Genomic DNA, 20,811 nt, shown 5'->3' on the forward strand with positions numbered 1-20,811 from the left:
GAACCCAAAATTAAAACATCATATGCGTGTATGTAGTAAGGAGGCACAATAACCCCCATCCCCAACATTAACACTAAACTTAAATACTTAATTTTTGTTCATATTTTTGTTTCATTTGCAGGCATCCGGCAACACCATACTGTTGTCATTCCAATCTTCTTCTTATTCGCGTTTAAAATTGGAAAGTGACTGTATGTACAAATGCATTTGCATTTTATTTTAATAAAAATAATTCGAATATAAGGATAAAAATAAGTAAAAACACGCGTGTGAGTGTATATTTCGTGAATTTTAGTGAAGTGTTAAAAAATATATAGTGTAATGTGGCAAATTATAGTGAGTTTCCAAAGGGCATTTTGAAGGCCTTTTTTATTCAATATCTCGAAAACTAAGCGAGATATCAAAAAATTTGACTCCTTCTTTCGTTTTCTTTTGTCGAGTTCTATAAGAATCCGCCATAAGATTGCGGCGCCACGGAAACAGCAGAATGCCCTGTAACCACATACAGCAAAAAAATTAATGCCATCTAGACACGGAATGTTGTATATTTCATTTTCTCGTTATTTGGCACGCTACTGTATCAGCAATAAAAATCGCCACGTCTGTATCCAATAACCAGCTGTTATCGGTTTTCCTTCTTTCTTTGCCAGCTCCTTAACCCTTTTGTGAAGTGTAAAAAGAAGCGGGACGAAATCTTATTTTTAACACTGATTTTTCATTTTTAATATTGAATTACAGCAAAAATATTTCTTGTGATAAATTTCATATATGAACTGCAGCAACTAGATCTAGAGATTTGCATAGTAAATCATTTCTTTAACTTGGCTTCTTTAACTTCCTTGTTTCGCAATTTTCGCATATTCTACTTGGCGCGGCTTTTATCATTTATTCATCTTTCAAATTGCTTTCGTTGCCTGGTTTCTTCCGTTTTTCAGTTTGTCGTCTATTTGGCTGCGAAAAGCTCAGAAAATTTTATTCGTCTACGTTTTAAGTGTACTGAATAAGAAAAAATATATGAAAAATGTTTGAAATTTGAGTGAAATCTATGAAAAGTGCATAAAACTAGTTTCCATTAAGAAGTGTAGCCTTAAAATTTAATCTACGAAGCCTTGAGATATTCTTGAAAGATAGTCTTAAATTTTTTGGTTATTTGTGGAATAGAGGCAGCAAGTGCAAAAATGGAAGTGACCAGAAAATTGGTAAGTGGCAGCAAGTGGTACCAGCGGAAAGTAAAAAGTGGTATATTGCACCGCAAAAACACTGGACGATGCATATGTATACATATGTACATATGCAGATTGTTAAACGAGGCAAAAAATTCAAAATTATATGAATGAGAAGTGAAATGGAAATGAAATGATGAGCCCTACGGATCTGGAAAAAGTATTGTATGCGAGATGTATTTGTTTGTCCAGTGTGCGACTGCCTATATTGCGAGTAAGAGTATCCTAAAGGTTTACGTAAAAATATTAAGAAGTGAGCATGTGTGTAGGCGTTGCGGCATGTGTAGAGTCGTAGTATGCGTACACGTACATACATACATATATATGTAGCTTATGTAGGTACTTTTGTGTAAGCATTGTTAAAAATGAATTTTGAAAACCCAGTTACTAAAATTATGGACTGAAGCTGGTCGATATTACCACTAACAAACACTCTAATGCACATATTAAGCAGTCGACGTGTAGCACGATTCATGTCTTAAAATAGAGACAAATGCGTGCTATATGTGTGGTACTGTTTCTCAGTAAAATTAAGCGTAAGAATGCTTTTGCTGTAACAACATAAAACATTCCCCATACATTTTTGGAAGTGGTAGACTTTGGCCAGATATAAATCGGAACGTAGAACTGACCAGCGTTGGAGCGAGGCGCTAAATTGTTGCAGGGGCTACTTCTTTGGTTTTTTTATTAAAAATTCTGCAATAAAACGAACAATAAAAAATGCTCAATAAGTTTGAGACTTGTCTCTCAACTCATTGCTCTAGCAATTAAGCAATTTTATAAGGATACTAAAGTTTTACAGTAAGAATTTTTCTTATCAAAACGATCCAGATTGATGTGCATACATACATACATACTTGTATCTACTACCCCTGAATTGCATGCCTGCAGCATTTAACTAACAATAATTGCGCTAATTGCAATAATAATGGGGACATTTTAATATGCAAACTTGGCGATTTTTTATGTATTTTGAGTACTCCAATTAGGGGGCGTCCATAAATTACGTGAGGTGTTTTTTTGACGTGATAACGTCTTATAATTCGATTTAACAGGCTGCACGCACGAAAAAATGTGTCGTTACCTTGCTCATTAGTGTTACCTTGCTCATTGCCGTTACCTTGCTCATTCGTGTTACCTTGCTCATTGCCGTTACCTTGCTCATGTGCCGTTACCTTGCTCATTGCCGTTACCTTGAATAAACTGCAGGCGAAAGCGCGGAACGAACGACAAAGCAAACGAACGGCAACGTTCGACATCTTGCTCTCTCCTACTTAAGTGAGCGTATATGTGTATGTATATGCGCATATGTACATATATAATATAAATTCACGTATTTGTATTTGCATATGCCTTCTTATTGATTATTATTAATTTGATTTACTTGAAGAATTTAAAATAAAACCAAGTTTGTTAATAATACCTGTTCTTTTAATGTTATTATTATTTTTTGACGTGATAACGTCTTATAATTCTATGTAGCCGGCTGCACGCACCAAAAAATGCGTCGTTATCTTGCTCATGCGTCGTTACCTTGCTTGAACAGCATGTTATGTTATGTTATGTTATGTTATGATATGTTATGTTATGTTATGTTATGTTATGTTATGTTATGTTATGTTATGTTATGTTAAGTTATGTTATGTTATGCTATGTTATGTTATGTTATGTTATGTTATGTTATGTTATGTTATGTTATGTTATGTTATGTTAAGTTATGTTATGTTATGCTATGTTATGTTATGTTATATTATGTTATGTTATGTTATGTTATGTTATGTTATGTTATGTTATGTTATGTTATGTTATGTTATGTTATGTTATGTTATGTTATGTTATGTTATGTTATGTTATGATATGTTATGTTATGTTATGTTATGTTATGTTAAAGTATATGTTATGTTATATAAGTATAGTTATGTTATGTTAAAGTATATTATGTTATGTTAATGTTATGTTATGTTAAAGTATATTATGTTATGTTAATGTTAACTCATTCTCTATATCCATACAAAATATCTATCAAACAAATAAAATTAAAATTTTCTTTTGAAAAATGCAACCATTCAATCAGTATTTTCTTATGACGTTATCACGTTAAACTATCGTCAGTAAACCGACTTTACAGACAACCTCTTTTTTTTTTTAATTTTCTGTACCTCCCTCCCCCCCTGGTGAGATGTCGTGGGATTTTATTCAACCCCCTCCCCCATCCCCCAATCTCACGTGAGATTTTTCAAAATGTGGGTTTCGTATGTATGTAAACGCGTTGGATTGTTATTGTAAAAAGAAAAAAAAATTTTGCTTCGTGCTTTTATTTACGACTATTTAATACTAGTAATCAATATTGCTGAGAGTTATAAGTGTAATAAAAATTTAACAATAGAAGACTGAAATCGTAACTACTGCGATTAAAAAAAGAATATCTACTCTAATTCAGTCCATGGAGAATCATGCGCTGTTTCAAGAGAGACTATTGGTCCCAACATGTCCATATGATTTTCAGTAAAATCATCTGCTCCTTCAACTTCGTTCTGATCTAGCCACTCTAAGCCGTTGACGCTTGCGCACAGTAACTCATTAGCTCGTCTTGTGACAATCCGTGAGGGTCGCACTTTGCGGAACATACGCGCTTGCTTAGCTGGTGTAATGTGAGCTGCTCGCCTGTGCTCTGCAGCTCTTGTAATAGATGCGAAGTAAATACCGCATGTACTGCAGCATATTTTCTCTAAATCATCACGTATACTTGGGCAATAGAGATCATAAGGCGTGCTGATGAAGGCAGTTGAGCAGTTGAGTCGGTAGGCGTATTAGAAATGGAGCAAATGACTTTCCGTCATGTTCTTTAAAGTCCGTAATTATCAAACGTTCATCAACCTGAGTGATAGGGTATGGAGGTGGCAGAAAACGGTCGTGAAGAATCATATGCAGATCGCTCCGGCGTGGGCTGCAGCACTTCTGGTCATCGCATTTAACAACCTAAAAAAAAAATTAAAAACAATTTCCCTTTGTAACTCTTAATAAAAATTGCTACTACTATTCAAAACTTCTTTCATTACTATTCATGCGCGAGAATTTTTATAAAAAACACACAGTATTTTTCGGCTTAATTTAATTAATTAATCTAGATTTTTTTAAAGCCCACCAGCGGAACGAGCAGGTTTTCGCTAGTTTGGTATAAAACAAATATGGTGGTTTGACAGTAGTAATGTATAACGTCGAAGTATGAATGAAATTATTTTCTTTCGAACGAATTAGTGAATGATCTTAATCATACTACGATTGCGCTTAAGATTAAATCTTAAGCATGTACAATCTGGATAATGGACCAAAATAGTATACTTTTTTTTTCTTTTAATCAGAAAAAAAAAATTGCGTGATATTTGCCGATACCCCCCCTCTCTCCTCCGTAAGATTAGATAAGATTTGACTCGACCCCCTCCCCCCTTAAACATCTCACGTAATTTATGGACGCCCCCTTATGATATGTAAGGACTGCAGTAATTACGCAACAATGCAACTGGTAATAGTGTAAATGAACAATGAGGGGATAGTTTTGCTATAGTTTTTGCTTTTGTTGTAGTTGGAGGCAAGTCCGCAAAAACAACGAGTCTTTCATTTGTTCACTAAAAGGTGATAGCGCGGACAGCATTGCTCCGTACAGTAAATACGGAGTGTTCGCAGATCAATTATGTCGAGAATGCAGAGCTCATAGGGCTGTTTGACACCCAAGCATAATGGCATCGTTCCCACGACAGTCGGTTCTACGTTACCGGAACGACCCGGATTTATATCCGGCCAAGGACTGTCACTTCAGCAGCATTCTCCATATATGTATGTATGGGGAATGATTATGCTGCTACAACAACAACAACAACCCAAGTATAATGTAGAGGAATTTCTAGAAGTAAACTCTGTTTGGTGGATGTTTGCAAGTACAAAGTTTTTTTCATTTCCGAGATTCAGTTTATCCGTAGAGCTATTTTAAGTTTACTAAAGAATGGGGCAACATAGTCTCTTTTGGAACTCTTATATCAAAAGTCTCAATACCTAATAAAGTTTATTTATTGATTTTCAAAATCTATATAAACCTACATACATCTAACGCTTATTACACTTAAAACATGCACATATGTATCAATATGTATATATGAATATATGTAAATATAGGGCGTAACAAAAGTACATAAAAGTTCACATGTACCCAAATGTGTTACATATGTATGTATGCATATATGTACATATGCCCATTTGCTCAATTTTTTTGTGTTTTGACGATTTATTGCCAATATGCGACCTGGCTTTGTTTTGATGTGTGTTGTTGGTTTTTGGACAAAAGTGAAATTATAATACCGCAATTTACTTTTTGTCACACTGCTGTTGGATATACATTTTTGGCGCAGCATTTTTGTTGTTTGAGCCAAAGTTCAAGGAATGTGTTATGTAATGTCCCTTGATGTTGTCTCACACTGTGAGTGAAGCATAGAGGATGTAAACAAGCCGAAAAAGGGATTTTCTACTCAGACCTATGCATAGATGTAAGCGTGAAGAAAGCAACAAAAATGGCTAACGCAAATAATTAAACTTCCATTTTCAATTTCTGCCACGTTGGTGGGTACATACCTACAAGTATGTGTAAGCTTCCATTCATGCAGCACATACTGTGGGTATGTATGCATGCACATATCTACATATGTAGGATGATATTATGCTTTTGCTGCAAATTTCCACGGGTTTGCTTCCGCAAGGGGCGTGCTTCGGTGATGATACGAATTTATACTGCGTGAACATACAGTAATGAGCAAACATTTAAGTGACCACATTAATGAAAATCGAGTAAATTGTTGGGGAAAATGATTTTATTTATTATATCCATATATTTTTTTTGTTTATAAAAAGAAACGTAGAATTCAGCACTAAAAAATAAGTACAACTAAGCATAAATAAAAAAATGCAACGGAACCATCACAGCGAGCAACGTTTCAAGCGGCCATTTACACATGGAAAAACGATTTAAGCGCTTTCAATAATTGCGAATTAATCAATTTAGAATTAATGAAAGGCCGATAACCTCTTGCTAGTTGCGTTGATTTTCTAATGTGATTATTTAGTATATTGATATTTTAATTAAATAAATAAATAAATAGAATTAGTGAACGTAATGCAAAAGTACAATATAGAGAAAAAACATAAAATAAGTTTTGACTACAAAACATAATAAAAGGATAAGAAATAGAGGGAATCATACTCGGGCGGAATTGGATAAGTAGTGCATAAAAAATTCTCCAGAAACAGTAATGTGGAAAAGCGTATAGTGCGCACGCTGTGCCAACATAATTTTTTTTTGTACTCAGAATGGAAACTGCGAATGTTCTCCAATTCTCAAACTTCAAATTAGCAACTATTCAGGAGCATTTCTCTATTAAATACTTTCATTCACCAGAAAATGTTGTAACTGCCCTCAAGCAAAGATGTTAAGCTTCGTGGGAAAACGTGTTATCATCCATTTGGGGTTGAATATAACACATTTTTCCATTATAAAAATTTGTAAATCCCTTGAAGGAATATATGTACATATATTTTTTTGCATTTGCGAAAATTTTTAAAATAAAGTGAAAACTAAATTTAAAAAATTTTACTGTTTGAAGTCTTAAAAATAGCGGAGGATAGAGGGGTGCTCCCCAGAATATTGGGTTTGCTATTGAATATTAATTTAAATTCTTGGCTTGTCATATATGGTGCCCATGAAATTATATTTCTTAAGATGTTTCTTTGATTTAAAATTTTTGTTTTTTGAAATGCTAAATTCCTCAAGTTTTTGCCTGTGAAACATAAAAATATACACGAAGTAAATATAAAATATAACACTATAATGGTTAGTATAAATAAAGGGTGCTCAATTTAGAGGAATCGAATTTTAATTTGAAATAAAATAACGAAAATTCAAGTTGGACAATCTTAATTATTTTTGTGTAGAACCATTCATGACATTTATTTTTAAAGATAATCCCTTTCAAATGTTGGCCGCAACTGCACCGTAATTCGGCTACCCGTAAACACGAATTTTAAATGACACGCTGGAGGACTTCGGTTGGTTTCTCGTGAATAGCTTTAGTAATGTTGGCTTCCAATGCCTCAATAGAAGGTGGTTTATCCACTTTACATACCCGCACAAATAAAAGTTCAAAGGTGAGATATCACACGATCTTGGTGGTCAATCCACTGGTCTGAGAGGAGAGATAAATTGCTTAGCGAAAAGACGACACAGTAAATCCATTGTTTCAAGGGTTGTATGGCAAGAAGCGCCGTCTTGTTAGAACGAAATGTTTTGGAGATCACGGGCATCAAAAAAGTCTTATATCATGGCGCGATAGCGTTCGCCATTCACTGTTACATTGGCGCCAGCCTCCGATGATTCCTACAGCCCGATGGAATGACTGTTCTTGAATAGCTACGGGTTGCTTTTTAGCCCAAACGTAGCCATTAAGTCAAAAATGGCAATTGTTGCTACGAAATTGATAACAAGTTCCAAACCGTTCATATTTAATTTCTTGATACCCAAAAACAAATGCTAGCCACCCAAATTTTAATGTTTAAAAACGCCAATCCTCTAAATCAGCTGTTTTGCTTGTCGCTTCCGCTTTCAAAATATTTACGAAGTTGGCTTTATGACATGTCGCATTCATTAAAGATGGTGGCTCTAGACGAACAACAATGTTCTGTACGTTTGATTGTCAAAGCAAAGTATTGAGAAACTAGAAAACAAATAATGAATTCGTTGTTGTTGTAGCACCATAAAAATTCCCCATACATATATAGGGAATGCTGCTAAAGTGACAGTCCTTGGCCGGATATAAATCCGGGTCGTTCCGGTAGCCTATAACCGGCTGTCGTGGGAGCGAATTCGTCTTGTTTCATTGTGAGCTGACAGCCACATGGCCATGGCGAAGGAAAAAAAAAACAACTCAGTTGATTTACCAACACCACCTTTAATAGATTCATTCGTCTTGCTTTACGGCAACATTTGCAGACACGAAAAATTTGATTGCCGTTACGCCGTGAAGTGTTTTCGTCAATGTGTTTATAACATAAAGCCGTTGAATTGAAATAAATAAAAACGTTAAAAAACTCGGTACGAAAAGAATGTTCTAAGGGGATGCTTAGGTTTTGACCAACACTGTATGTATGTATGTATATATTGTAGTAAAAGTTTGTACAGTATATTCCGTTTAGGTGCATTTACTTCCGCTGCACATGATTTCGTGCACCTAAGCGAAATGTGCAGCTAAGCAGAAACCCAAAACTCTGGTTTGTTTGATATATTTAGTTGAAAAAATTATGTATATATTTAGAAGTTATAAAGTATAATGAAGGTATTTTAATATGTACATATTGCGATAGAAACTCTTTTACGAAAAATAGCTAGTGATTTTACTTTGTGAAACTTTTTTTGTTTTTGCAAATTTGACAATCATTTCTTCCATTTCAAAGATTTTAAAATTTGTTTCCATAGGGTTTTCCATGAAAAATGTTTCCAAGGTATTTAATGCGGATAATGCCTCCTTAACACTAGTGGCTTTTGAGACATCATGATTCTCTTCTGAGTTTTCATCTCCACTACTGATTTCAGATGAAGGCACATCGCACAGGTTCGCAACAATTTGTTCATCTGTAAGAAGTCCTCTACATTGAAGCTCGTCATCGCAATGTATGTATTCTTCGGTGTTTGGTATTTCCTCCAAAATACCAAGCTCAACTTCGCAGCTTACCACATCTGCGTTTGTATTACAAATTCCTGCCTGGAAGATATGTAATCATAAGTACAGATATGGTTGCATTCATGTAACGACTTCTTACCTTCTTGAAACAATTACAAATTGTTTCAGGCTTCACTAACCACCAAGCCCTTTTGATATAATGCAGAACGTCCAATATAGATATTGATTTAATATAAGTTTGAAGTGGAACTCCACGTTCAATTGCACTTATCTGTTTTCGAACAAGAATTTTCCTATACATACTCTGCTTTGAATGCGTGTATAATGCCCTGGTCAAGGGGTTGAATCAAAGCAGTAGTGTTAGGTGGGAGAAATTCTATTTCTATGTTGCGAGGTTTGAAGTTTATTTTATGACAAGAAGCGTTGTCAACGAAGAGTAAAATATTTTTGTCTTTGGCGACCATATCATTATCAAGTTCCTGAATAATTTCAGACCACAATGTTGACGTCATCCAAGCTTTTACATTTGCAAAATAAGGCAAAGGTGGATTACGTTTTTTAAAACAGCGAGGATTTTTAAATTTGCCAATTGTGTATATTTTTTTAAATGTTCCGGTAGCATTACACAAAAATAGTAGTGTAAGTCGAGATTTTTGGGTTTTCCATCCGGTTGGTTTTTCACAATTGGTCATAAACGTTGCATTTGGTAGGGCTTTGTATAAAAGTGCACTTTCATCAGCATTAAAAATGTCATCAATTTTACGGTTTTTAAGGATGTTAGGTAAAAATTCGTTTTTAAAACTGGCTGCGCTTACTTCATCATTTTCTTTTCCTTCACCATGAAATCTTTTAAATTTAATACCATAACGTTGACGCCATCTCCATAGCCAGCTTTGAACAGGATCAAAATCATCTTTCAACAGAATGGCAAACTCTTTTGCTTTGTTTAGCAAAACATCACTCGATAATAAAGCATTTTTTGTTCGCTGCTGATTAAACCAATTGAAAAGAGCCTCTTCCACTTTTGTATGAACACCCTTTCTTTGCCTTTTTCGCTGTAAATTTGCGGAATTACTAACTCTGGTTATTTCTTCTGCCATTTTAATTGTTCTGTTGACCGTGCTGATATTGCACTTGAATTTGTTGGCAACGTCCTTCTTTTTTGTTCCATTTTCACAAAGATTTATAATTTTGAATTTATCTCTTATAGACAACGCAGTAACTCTTTTATTCATTTTCGTACGAACAAGTGAAAATATGTATGAATGTACATACATATAAATATATGCACGAGAAACAGACTACAAGTTGAAAAGAGAGTAACATTGTGTGCATATAGCTTGCATTTTTGTGAAGTTTTTCAAGTGCTGAAAAGAGATACATAGATCTATTGTAGATAAAATTAAGTTTTGAAAATTTTTAGTGCTGCTAAGCGAAGTATTTTTCACACAAAGCGACCAAAACTTCCTAAAAAACAGGGTTGTTAAACGGAAAAGTGTTGCTAAGCGAAAATGCAGCTAACCGTTTAATTTTCATACAAAATCCATTTTGTGTGACACATTTTTATAAAATTGTGCACGTAACCAGTAAATGCAGCTAAGCGAATAGGCAGCTAAACAGAATATACTGTATAAGAAAACTAAGAATGCATTATTCATTATTTCCGCACTTACTTCACTCCACAACTAGGAAATCTACCACGAATTGGTACTTTGCTTTTGGGATTAAGACAAGTGGTTGCATCTTTTGATGCATTTTATCTTTCACTCAAATATCCAAATTTATGTGCCAATGAAATGCATTTAATTATGGCCGTGTTTACAAATATATAAGAAGAAGACACTCAATTGGTGTCCCATTCAGCTTAATAAATAAATAATAATGTGAATGGATTCATGTACACACATACATATCTACATACATACATACATGTGTATGCACTTAATTTGGCATCAGCGTAGCCATGCATGAATGTGCACTATAAACAGCACTTTATTACTAAAAAATGCAAAACAAGTTGGTTTGTAAATTATCGCATGTGGACTTAAGTTTTATTAGCAAAAGTGTTCAAAGCACCACAACGAGGAATTACGGTTATAAAATGAATTAAAGTATAAATTAAAGCAAGTAAGAGGTCGTAAATAAGATTAATGTGAATTTTTACTTATTGTAGGTAATAGATAACGCGCAGGGTTAATATCGATGAGATAAGTTTGATTAGGTTATGTTTTAGTTGTTGTTGTAACAATGCTGCCAGGTGTCCGGGAAATTTTCACGAAATTTAGCTATTTACTAGGTTCTTCGGTAAGTTTGCGGTTCGATATAAAACACACAATTTTATGGTTTGAAATATACTTTATTATTTAGTATAGTCTTCCTGAACATCAATACACTTGTTCCAACGAGATTCCAATTTATGAATTCCATCCCTTAAGTTAGAATCTGGAAGCAAAATACGCTTCCGCCGCTGTTATGACTTCAGCATTTGATGAAAAACACTTGCCACGCATGCATTTTTTAGATCTGGAAACAGATGGAAGTCGCTTGGTGCTAAATTTGGTAAATACGATGGATGCTCCAATAATTCATGGATTTTAGCCATTGTGAAAATGCTTTTGTGACTCGGTGTCCTTATGAAACAGAATGTTTTTTCATGGAATTTTTTCTTCAGCTGGTCTAAAAGGTTACAATAATATTCAGAATTTATTGTTTTACCAGTTTGCAAGTAGTCCACAAACAAAATTCCTTTCGCATCCCAAAAAACTGATGCTAATATCTTTTTGGCCGATTTCTGGACACGAACTCGTTTCGGTGCCGAAGAACCAATTTCATACCACTCTTTAGCCTTTTATTTTGATTTATGATCATGGTGATAGACCCACGTCTCATTCATACTGATGAATCGACATACAAAATCCATTTTATCCCTTCGAAAATATTCTAAATGTTCCATTGTTAGTGAATGCAGCACGCATTGTGCATACAGCTTTCTGAAACCCAATATATATATATAGTATGTATACCCAACACTTCAGTCAAAATAGGGCTTACACTGCCAATGAGATGCTAGGGTTTCTACTAAATCTCCTTTAGTCACTCGACGATTTTCCAATACGATATGCTGATTTTTTTTACGATTTCTAGCGTTGTTGCTGTTTTTGCACGTCCTTGACGTGAATCGTCTTCAAGGCGTGTACGACCTCGTTTAAATTCAGCAACCTATCTTTCTTCTGTACTAATTGATGGCAAAAAATAGTTCTTTTAGCATTCGTTCTTAAATTTCCTGTGCTTGTAATCCAAACATAAAAAATTCAGTCACTGCGCAATACATGATTTTTTCCATTGTAGAAAATATTGTGACACGTCGATCCTAAATGGTTTGTAAACAAATAATGAATTGACAGATTGAAATGAAACTTCATATACGTTACGTATCATCATAACAAAATATCAAAAAATAAAATAAAATAGGCAACGCTCTCTTATCGAACCGCAAAACTTGTTGAACAACCTAGTAAACTCCCACGATAACCAGTCATACATTGCGAGATGCTACAAATTTTATCACGAGTTAGTGTTTCACCATTCCCATTATCCAATTAGCTTATAATCGCACTATCGCACGCTCCTTCAACAGTCAAACAGAACGCCCCGGCCAAGGATTGTCAATTCAGCAGTATTTCCCAACAATTTTTGAGAATGTTTTATCGTGTTACAAAAACCAATAAGGAACGGTTAGTATTGTTTTATGTCTGAAATTATTTATAAACACCCTATTATTATTATTATTAGAAGGCCATTACGCACTGCGACCAGAGCTGATCTATTGTGAAAGGCCTATTTTGTAACCCTAGAGTTTTAGGCTTTTTAGGAATTTTAGCACAGTTTTGGGTTTGTTGTTCCAAAGATTGCATGGAGATACTACGATACCACCAAGGTGGTGGAGTCTTTGTCTGCCCAGCGCAGGACATTCACAAAGCACATGTTCTGGGCTTTCTATGTCCATTTCGCAAAAGCGGCAGACATTGGTCTCGGATAGACCAATATTGTTTAGATGGTACCTCAGGCTGCAGTGACCTGTAAGGTATCCGGTTAAAAGACGCAGATCTACTCTGTTTAGTGAGAGAAGTTTGTCAGATATTCCTTTGTTGGGACTTAGGAATAGTTTGGCTTGACGCTGACCGGCACAGTTTAGCCAGTGTGCGGCAAGTTTTCTTTCCTCCCATTTCCTAAGGAATTCATTAATGTGGCCTTTTGTCAGTCCACAGAAAGGCTCAGGACCAGTAAGTTGCATAATTGCTCCTTGTTTTGCAAGGTCGTCAGCCATTTCATTTCCCTCATGTCCTTCATGTCCCGGAATCCAACATAGTGTTACTGTGTTGAGGTTTCCTAACGTGTTTAGGAGGTTTAGGCAATCGTTTACCAATTTAGAGGTGATGGTTGTTGATAGAAGGGCTTTTAAAGCCGCTTGGCTATCTGAAAGTATATTATGTAGATGTGAGTACCTCACATTTTCCTTCTAAGGCATTCTCTCACACATATTTCAATGGCATGTATTTCTGCCTGGAATATTGTTGGGTAGGATCCCATCGGAATCGATTTTTTGAATTTGGGCCCATTGATTCCTGCCCCTGTTCTACCATTTTCCAATTTGGACCCATCAGTAAACCATAGCTGGGAGCCAGGTTTGAAAGTGATAGAGTTAGTTCTCCAGTCTGTTCATTCATTGATTATAACTTGGAAGTTCCTGAAGAGTATTGGTTTGGGTGATAGTATATCATCCCTATGAAGAATGGGACTATGTAGGAAGTCTTCTAAGATCTTTAAATGTCCTTTCATATCCCCACTTTTGAGTTCAGATATACCTTTTAGTCTTAAGGCACTCGAGCGAGCTTCCCTTTCAATTAGAATTGGAAGCGGTGGTATGTTCAGGAGCACACCCAATGCATCCGTGGGACACGTTTTCATAGCCCCTGTAATACCAACACATACCAGGCGATGCAGTTTGCTTAATTCGTTTGCCGCCTTTCGTTGCTTGACCTTGGGCCACCATGCTAAGGATGCATAAGTGACTATGGGTTTCACAACTGTAGTGAATGTCCAGAAGGTCATTCTAGGGCTTAATCCCCATGTCTTACCAAAAAGCCTTGTACAGGCAAAGAATGCCCTTGTGGCTTTTGAAGTAACTCTCTCAATATGGGAATTCCACGTAAGCGTTTTGTCAAGACTAACGCCAAGATAGTTCGCTTCTGTCGAGAGTTCAAGTGTTGTTCTATTAAGGGTCGGACATTTGAGATTTATGTTCCTTCTCCTAGTAAACGGTACAAGTGTTGCTTTGGATGGGTTGATGGAGAGCCCTTTTTCCGTGCACCATTTGTTTATTATTGTAAGGGCTTGCTGCATGCGATCCGAAATGGTTTCCTCATGCCAGCCTAATACATAAACTACTAGGTCATCAGCGTAACCCTGAGTGTGAAATCCTAGGTTATTCCCTAAACACCCTAGTGTAATTAATACAAAGAGTGCCAGCCAGATTTGTGTACACACATTTGAAGAATATTTTTTGAAAAAATGCAGCAGAATGCTATTTAACTGCCAAGTCTGCATTCTAAAAACGAATGTCATTACCACCTGGCATCATTTGTATTATTGCACTCTGATAAACACTAAATGTCATACAATTTGTAAACAAATAAAGTCATAAAAGTGGTAATTTCATAAAAAACAAAAAAAAAAAAAAAATATACGCCCGTTACAAATAATATTTCAACGAAATGAGTTCATTTTTTGCTGAAAAGGTTAGCACAAGGTTCGGTTTCTTGTTGGGAGTTAAGCAAAGTCGGTTGTATGCACAAGCATACATAATTATAATGTTTTCGTTATAGAAAGGTTCTCGTCTTTCTATGTATCGTCAAATCCTAAACAAAAATATAAACAATGCAAATATCATATTTTATCAAATGCGTGTTTTACTTATTCGTGATAAAAAAATATATTAGCGAAAAAGCTTTGGCAAACACAAGGAGCCCTCGCTTAAATAGCACTCAGCTGTTTTTGTCGCTTTCGTCTAATTAAATTATCGAATTTCTGTGTTTTTTGCACTTACTTTCATTTCTGTCTTGTTTTTGTTTTATTTTATTCTTTTGCTTAGGAAAAATGTCGCTACTATTGCTCATTCAGGTGGCGCACAAAAGCGGCAGTCACAGTCGTAGCTTTCGTGGCAATGCAGAGGCATTCGTAGGAATTCGGCGCAGTCTGCATTTGTGACATTTGTTTTGATTGTTTTTGTTGTTGGCGGTAATGGTGTAATTGAACATAAAACCCAAATTGTTCTGAATTTTTAAGTGGTAATTTATTTGCAAACCTCATGTTGAAGTAAACTTTTTTAAGTTATGTTCAATGCGGATGATGAAGGAGCTTTAAGCAAATGGCGATTAGAGATGTGAAGTGTGGAAAAATTAAAGCAATAGTGCATACAAAACACGGTCGGTGGAACAATGAGTATCATATAGTATAAAAGTATCTTAGGTTAAGAAAAAAGTTTTTTACCAATTTTTCGTATAAGTGAAAATGTTTGCTATTTTGCAACTCATACGATTTTCAAGAATGCATACGTTCATACCTAGTTTGGTACTTGTGCCATGCCATAAATAACCTCTAGCTTTTGCTAAACGAATAACAGTGTTACGCATACAAGCTGGTGTGACGTGTGTTGTATATAGACCTGCAAGCATAAATTATGCAAAGAAAATGATACACCACCCGTGTTACGATCGTATATGATCCTGAGCGGGAAGCTTTGCTAGCAAGGCAGAGTTTTTACGAATACAGGGTGCGCCGCCTCAATCTGTATATATATAATATATAAGTGGCGCTTACACCCTTTTTGGGTCTTTGGCCGAGCTCCTCCTCCTATTTGTGGTGTGCGTCTGTGCGGCCACCTCAATCTGGTCAATGGAATTATTGAATAACTTCGACAATTTTCAACAAATTTTAATTTTTAAATATCAGCCATAATATTGAATATGCACCGAAACTTAATTCAGCGTGCGTGTCGTGGAAAATATTTTGGCCGTACGATGCACCTTAGCGATAAAATCCATAATTTTTTCAAAAATTTTCGGGCAGGGTCGCAAAATCATGCGACAAGATCAGTCTGCGCGACATGCCACACCACAGGATTAATGATGGAATTTTTGCGACAGAAATTCCCGGCATGTCTGGTCTCAAATAAAGACGATATTGATACGGATTCGAGGGGATTTTTAAAGAATAAAATTTATATGAACAAACTGAAGACCATAGAAGAGCTCAGAGATAACAATTTAAACAAAATCTCAGCGAATTGTTAGGCAAAAGAAAGCAAAATTCTAAAATTGTAAATCAAACTACTTTTTTTTTGTCTAACCAATAAAAGCAGCCACTTAATCGATATTGTTTTTGGAAACTAATTGAGATAAATTATGAAGCTTGAAAGAGTACAAATTTTCTGAATATTGAACAATGCAAAAATATTCAATAATTCAATTGGCTAAATTGAGATGAGGCACCCTGTACTAATACTACTTCCTTGCTTGTCATCGCCAGTATTTAATGAAATGGGACGCAATGGCATGCTTTTGAGGCATTATAAAGGTCTCGTCCATCATTTGTGTCTCATATACCGACAGAGAGGCCTAGGATCTTCCTTTATTGCGGAAATCGAAAATTAAAACAATAGAAATTTTTTGTCCTTGTATCGTTAGCTCCATGCATAGCTTCTCAAAAACGCTATATCTGTTCAAAAGAAAAAAAAAATGCGGACATTCACTGCTTCAAACTTATAATATCCCTGCAACAAACTTTATAACCGTGACATGATTTGTTGCTAGTATGTACTGTGCACTACCATCATTCGCCGCCATAGATCAATTTGTTTTGCTTCTTTCTGAACTAAAACTGGTAAGACTCGTGTTTGATGACCTTCATCTTGAGACCAGCTCTGCAAATACCTATCACATGTTTACATTGTAAAACCATAATTAAAAAAGTAGCACGGAACCATTTATATTGTATAATTTCTGCGATAAGGTATCGCCTTGTCTAAACTTTGACGCTTGATCTCAAATGATTAGGAAAGACTTCTCTCTTCTTCGAAAAAATAATTTTGCATTAGTTGAAATTGCTTTCTCAGCTCCTGGCACTGTCTTCTAACAAAACCCATTAACTCCTTCGACTTCTTAGTTGTCTTTTCTTTGTTTTAAATAAATCTTAAATAAATCTTGTTCCAATACAAGTTTCTTACAAGTACAACGTCTTTATGTCACGAATACATCATTAAATCCTTGACCAAAGAAGGCCGGTGGTAGGACATACAAGCCCAAAAGGATAAAAGATAGGTATAGCGCGGTATATCTCGGCCATTTGCAGCCAGAAGAAAGGCGCATACGCTCAGTCCAACCCGGCTCTATCTTGAATTTAATAAGGGAACTGGCTCTGGACGAGGTATTGCGAAGTGCAAACGTCCAATTATTTTAAATCTAAATCTACTATTATAGGTTTACTTAGACTAGTTCAGAGGACTGCTTAACTGGAGATGATAATAAAATTCTGAAGGATTTTTATTATTTTGCTGAAGGGTTTATATGTTATAGCCTGTATTTTATCACCTTTTCGGTTTTTTCATACTTTTCATTCATTAAGAAAACTATTTAAAAAAAATCTGTCTTGTGAAATATACATACATATCTAATTTTATATCTCTCACAATGCAAGTTTGTTGAACACAAAAAAAAAACGAAATTAAAAATCGAATGGAATTAAAAGTATTTATACCTAGATATGTATGTACATATATGTGTATTCTTGTATGTATGTGTGAGTAAATTTCCCCTATCTGTGTTTTTAGTTTTAACAACTGCCTTCGATATGCACAAGGGTGGATCAATAAGACCCTGCTATTGAAATAAGAAACGTCATGTTGAGTAAATAGAACTTTTGTATGCCAGCATAGTCTATTTTTAGCTACTGGAACTTTATCTAACTAATGTTCCTCAAATTTTCTGATGTGACCCAAATAATACAATTTCTCAACGTCCTTAAAATAGGCGGTTTCCTCATTCCACCCACATCTCTTAACGCTAAGCTATATCTCCTATGTTGTTGTATCCCCGCAGGGATAAAACTTGTTGCAGCAGCCGCTTGTTCTCACATGAGTATATGACGTTAAAAACGAAGAATGTTTTGAATAGTTCGAACTTTTTTCTCGCTAAATGTACTCGTTTTAGCTTTAAATTGCAACGACCTGAATGTTCGGCATCACTTGTGCTAGTATGAGTGTGCGCATCGGATACTTTTCAACCTTTTTTGTTTGATCCAATGATGGTAAAAATGTTTCAATTTCACTTTGTTTAAAGTTTTATGGAAATGGTGGTAGGCTTTTTTCTCAAATAACTGTTAAATACTTCTTGACAAGCAACATTTTAAATTGGAGGTGTCAACGAGATCTACTCTAATTTTCGTGCACTTATTGAACCATCCTCGTATGTACCTACTTAGCTATTCAGTGAATTTTGTGATTGTTTTAGATTTTTATGCAATAGTTGAATCTAATCACAACACAATTACGGGCTAGACAGCGCAGAGACGGGTTAAGGGTAGCAAATGATTAAATTAATTCGAATAAACAGTAATGAACGCCAAATACTATCTAGAATACCACCTATACCGTCAAAGTGAGCTTTCAAGCGGTTTACAAATAAGACCCGATTGGATTGAGTTTGCTGATAATTTGATTGATTTCGTTTTGCGGCACGACTGATGGTACGATCAATTATATTATATTATCAAATTAAAGTGTGTACATATAGGGTTTTCCAATAGCAGGTGTTATAGGTGAATGGATTGCGCTATCGAGAGATGATTAACGATTTTTTATGGTCGAAATTGGATGGTATTGATCTGGACAACGTTTATTTTCAACAAGACGGCGCTACGGGCCACACAAGCAACGAAACCACTGATCTTTTACGGGAGAAGTTTCCGAACCGTGTTATCTTCGAAGAGGTGATCACAATTGGCTACCGAGATCTTGTGATTTAACACCTTGTGTCACAAAATCGAAATTTTTTTCTTCACTCATCTTATAGTAAATCATTTCAAGAATGTTGTGTCAAAATTTTAAGTGGATCGGAGCAGAACTCTCAAAGTTATAGCCTTTGTAGGCACTCTACCTCGAATGCGGAGCATCGATAGTTTTTCAGAGTCATTTTTTCAAACGCGTTTTTCCCGAAACGACTTCTTAAAAGTCGGTGCCAATCACAACTCCGAAACTATTCAACCGATTCTTTTCAAATTTGGCACACGTTTTCTAAATCAAAAATACCTACCCCCCCCCCCCCCACTGTTTTTTTTTTATTTATTTTTTTTAAGGTTGTTTTTCACTTACAAATATGGCGAAATTTTTCGCCAAAAATTCTCGTTTTACGTTTTTTTGCCACCAAAATTACAAAAATGAAAAAAAAAAAAAATTTTATTAATGGGGGGGAGGGGAGCATTACGTCATACTTTAACTGAAAAATTCGACTTTTTTAGTTTCAGATGATTCTACGACGAATGCCGATTGGCACCGCAGAGCACCTCGCGAAAAACATATCTCCAAAAAAACTCTGTCATGGGCTTATTTGTCAATATTTTATTATTAATATTTTTTAAAAACTTATTGAAAAGATGTACAATAACATGCAACAGATTTTATTAAAGTATCTTAAGCCATATTTCTGTAAAAAATTAAAAAAAAAGTGTTTTTTTAGCGCTAAACCCTACCACCCCCTTAAAAAACCCTTAAGTAGAAGTAGGAATTCACAGAGAGAACGTAGGTTCAAATCTCGGTGAAACACCTCGGAAGGCAATGGCAAACCGCCGAGTGTATTTCTACCATAAAAAAGCTTCTCATAAAAATATCTGCCGTTCGGAGCCGGCTTAAAACTGTAGGTCCCTCCATTTGTGCAACAACATCAAGACGCACACCACAAATAGGAGGAGGAGCTCAGCCAAACACCCAAAAAGGGTGTACGCGCCAATTATACACATATAGTATATAGTATATAGAAGTAGAATTGCATATTAGATGGTCTGTTTTTGGGTGCTTGAAGTGGGCTAAATAAAGATCTTTTACAAAATACCCTATCGGAATATTTATAATTTTTGCAAATAGCGTCGTACAATATTTCAACCAGGCCTCATAAGATCACTTGCTTTAAATGTATTTATTCAATTTTTAATACTAGTTTTAATAATCCAATTGTTGTTTACATCAATGCATGGAATTGTTTAGTATTGAGCATTTGCTTAAGACTATTATGTGAATTTTGAAAAAAAGAAAATTTAACCAGTTTTGAAAAAAATTTTTTTTTTTAATTTTAACAAATTTTTTTTTAAATTATGGTTCATTCATCAAAGTTTCAAGCTTAGGACGAAATTCGAAATTCAGAAATAAAAAATTTGGGTCATTTCATCATTCACAGCATTACAACACGGGGTGCGTCAAAGCTTCCTTCACAAAACTCCTCCAAAGTGTAAAAAATTTGGGTACGCAGTTTAATAGTCCATTAAATTTTAGTATAATAAAGTGCAAGTTTAAAGTGCCTCAACATTCTCGTTTAATTTTTGATAATTTTTTTCCTGACCGGGTTGCGCATTTTTTCTATATAAACAATAATTTCGTGCAGTCGTTACATGGAGAAAATGAGGAATAACGGTAAAAAAATAACTTTCAAAAGTATTCAAAATCTTTTAAATTTTACTGAAAAGTATGAGAGGCACATATCTCGTACAAAGCAGTACCAATGCATGCATATCGCCTTCTCATGAAGAAACCGGCGCTTCAGTTT

At 35.2% G+C, this 20,811-nt stretch overlaps 1 protein-coding gene across 3 annotated transcripts in view; it reads left to right on the forward strand.

The window, feature by feature from the left end:
- Positions 1-762: 762 nt before the first annotated feature.
- LOC129246833 (uncharacterized) overlaps positions 763-20,811 on the forward strand; it is a 36,771-nt gene continuing 16,722 nt past the window's right edge. Inside the window, exon 1 of one of the 3 annotated variants that reach the window (XM_054885481.1) lies at positions 763-1,199. The gene's annotated coding sequence lies outside the window, so the exon portion shown is untranslated. Of the gene's footprint in view, positions 1,200-15,134; positions 15,427-20,811 lie in introns of those variants that run through there. The other 2 variants (XM_054885482.1, XM_054885483.1) reach the window with 2 other exon arrangements.

Source organism: Anastrepha obliqua, chromosome 5, assembly GCF_027943255.1.
Source record: "Anastrepha obliqua isolate idAnaObli1 chromosome 5, idAnaObli1_1.0, whole genome shotgun sequence".
In the NCBI taxonomy this organism is placed as follows: domain Eukaryota; kingdom Metazoa; phylum Arthropoda; class Insecta; order Diptera; family Tephritidae; genus Anastrepha; species Anastrepha obliqua.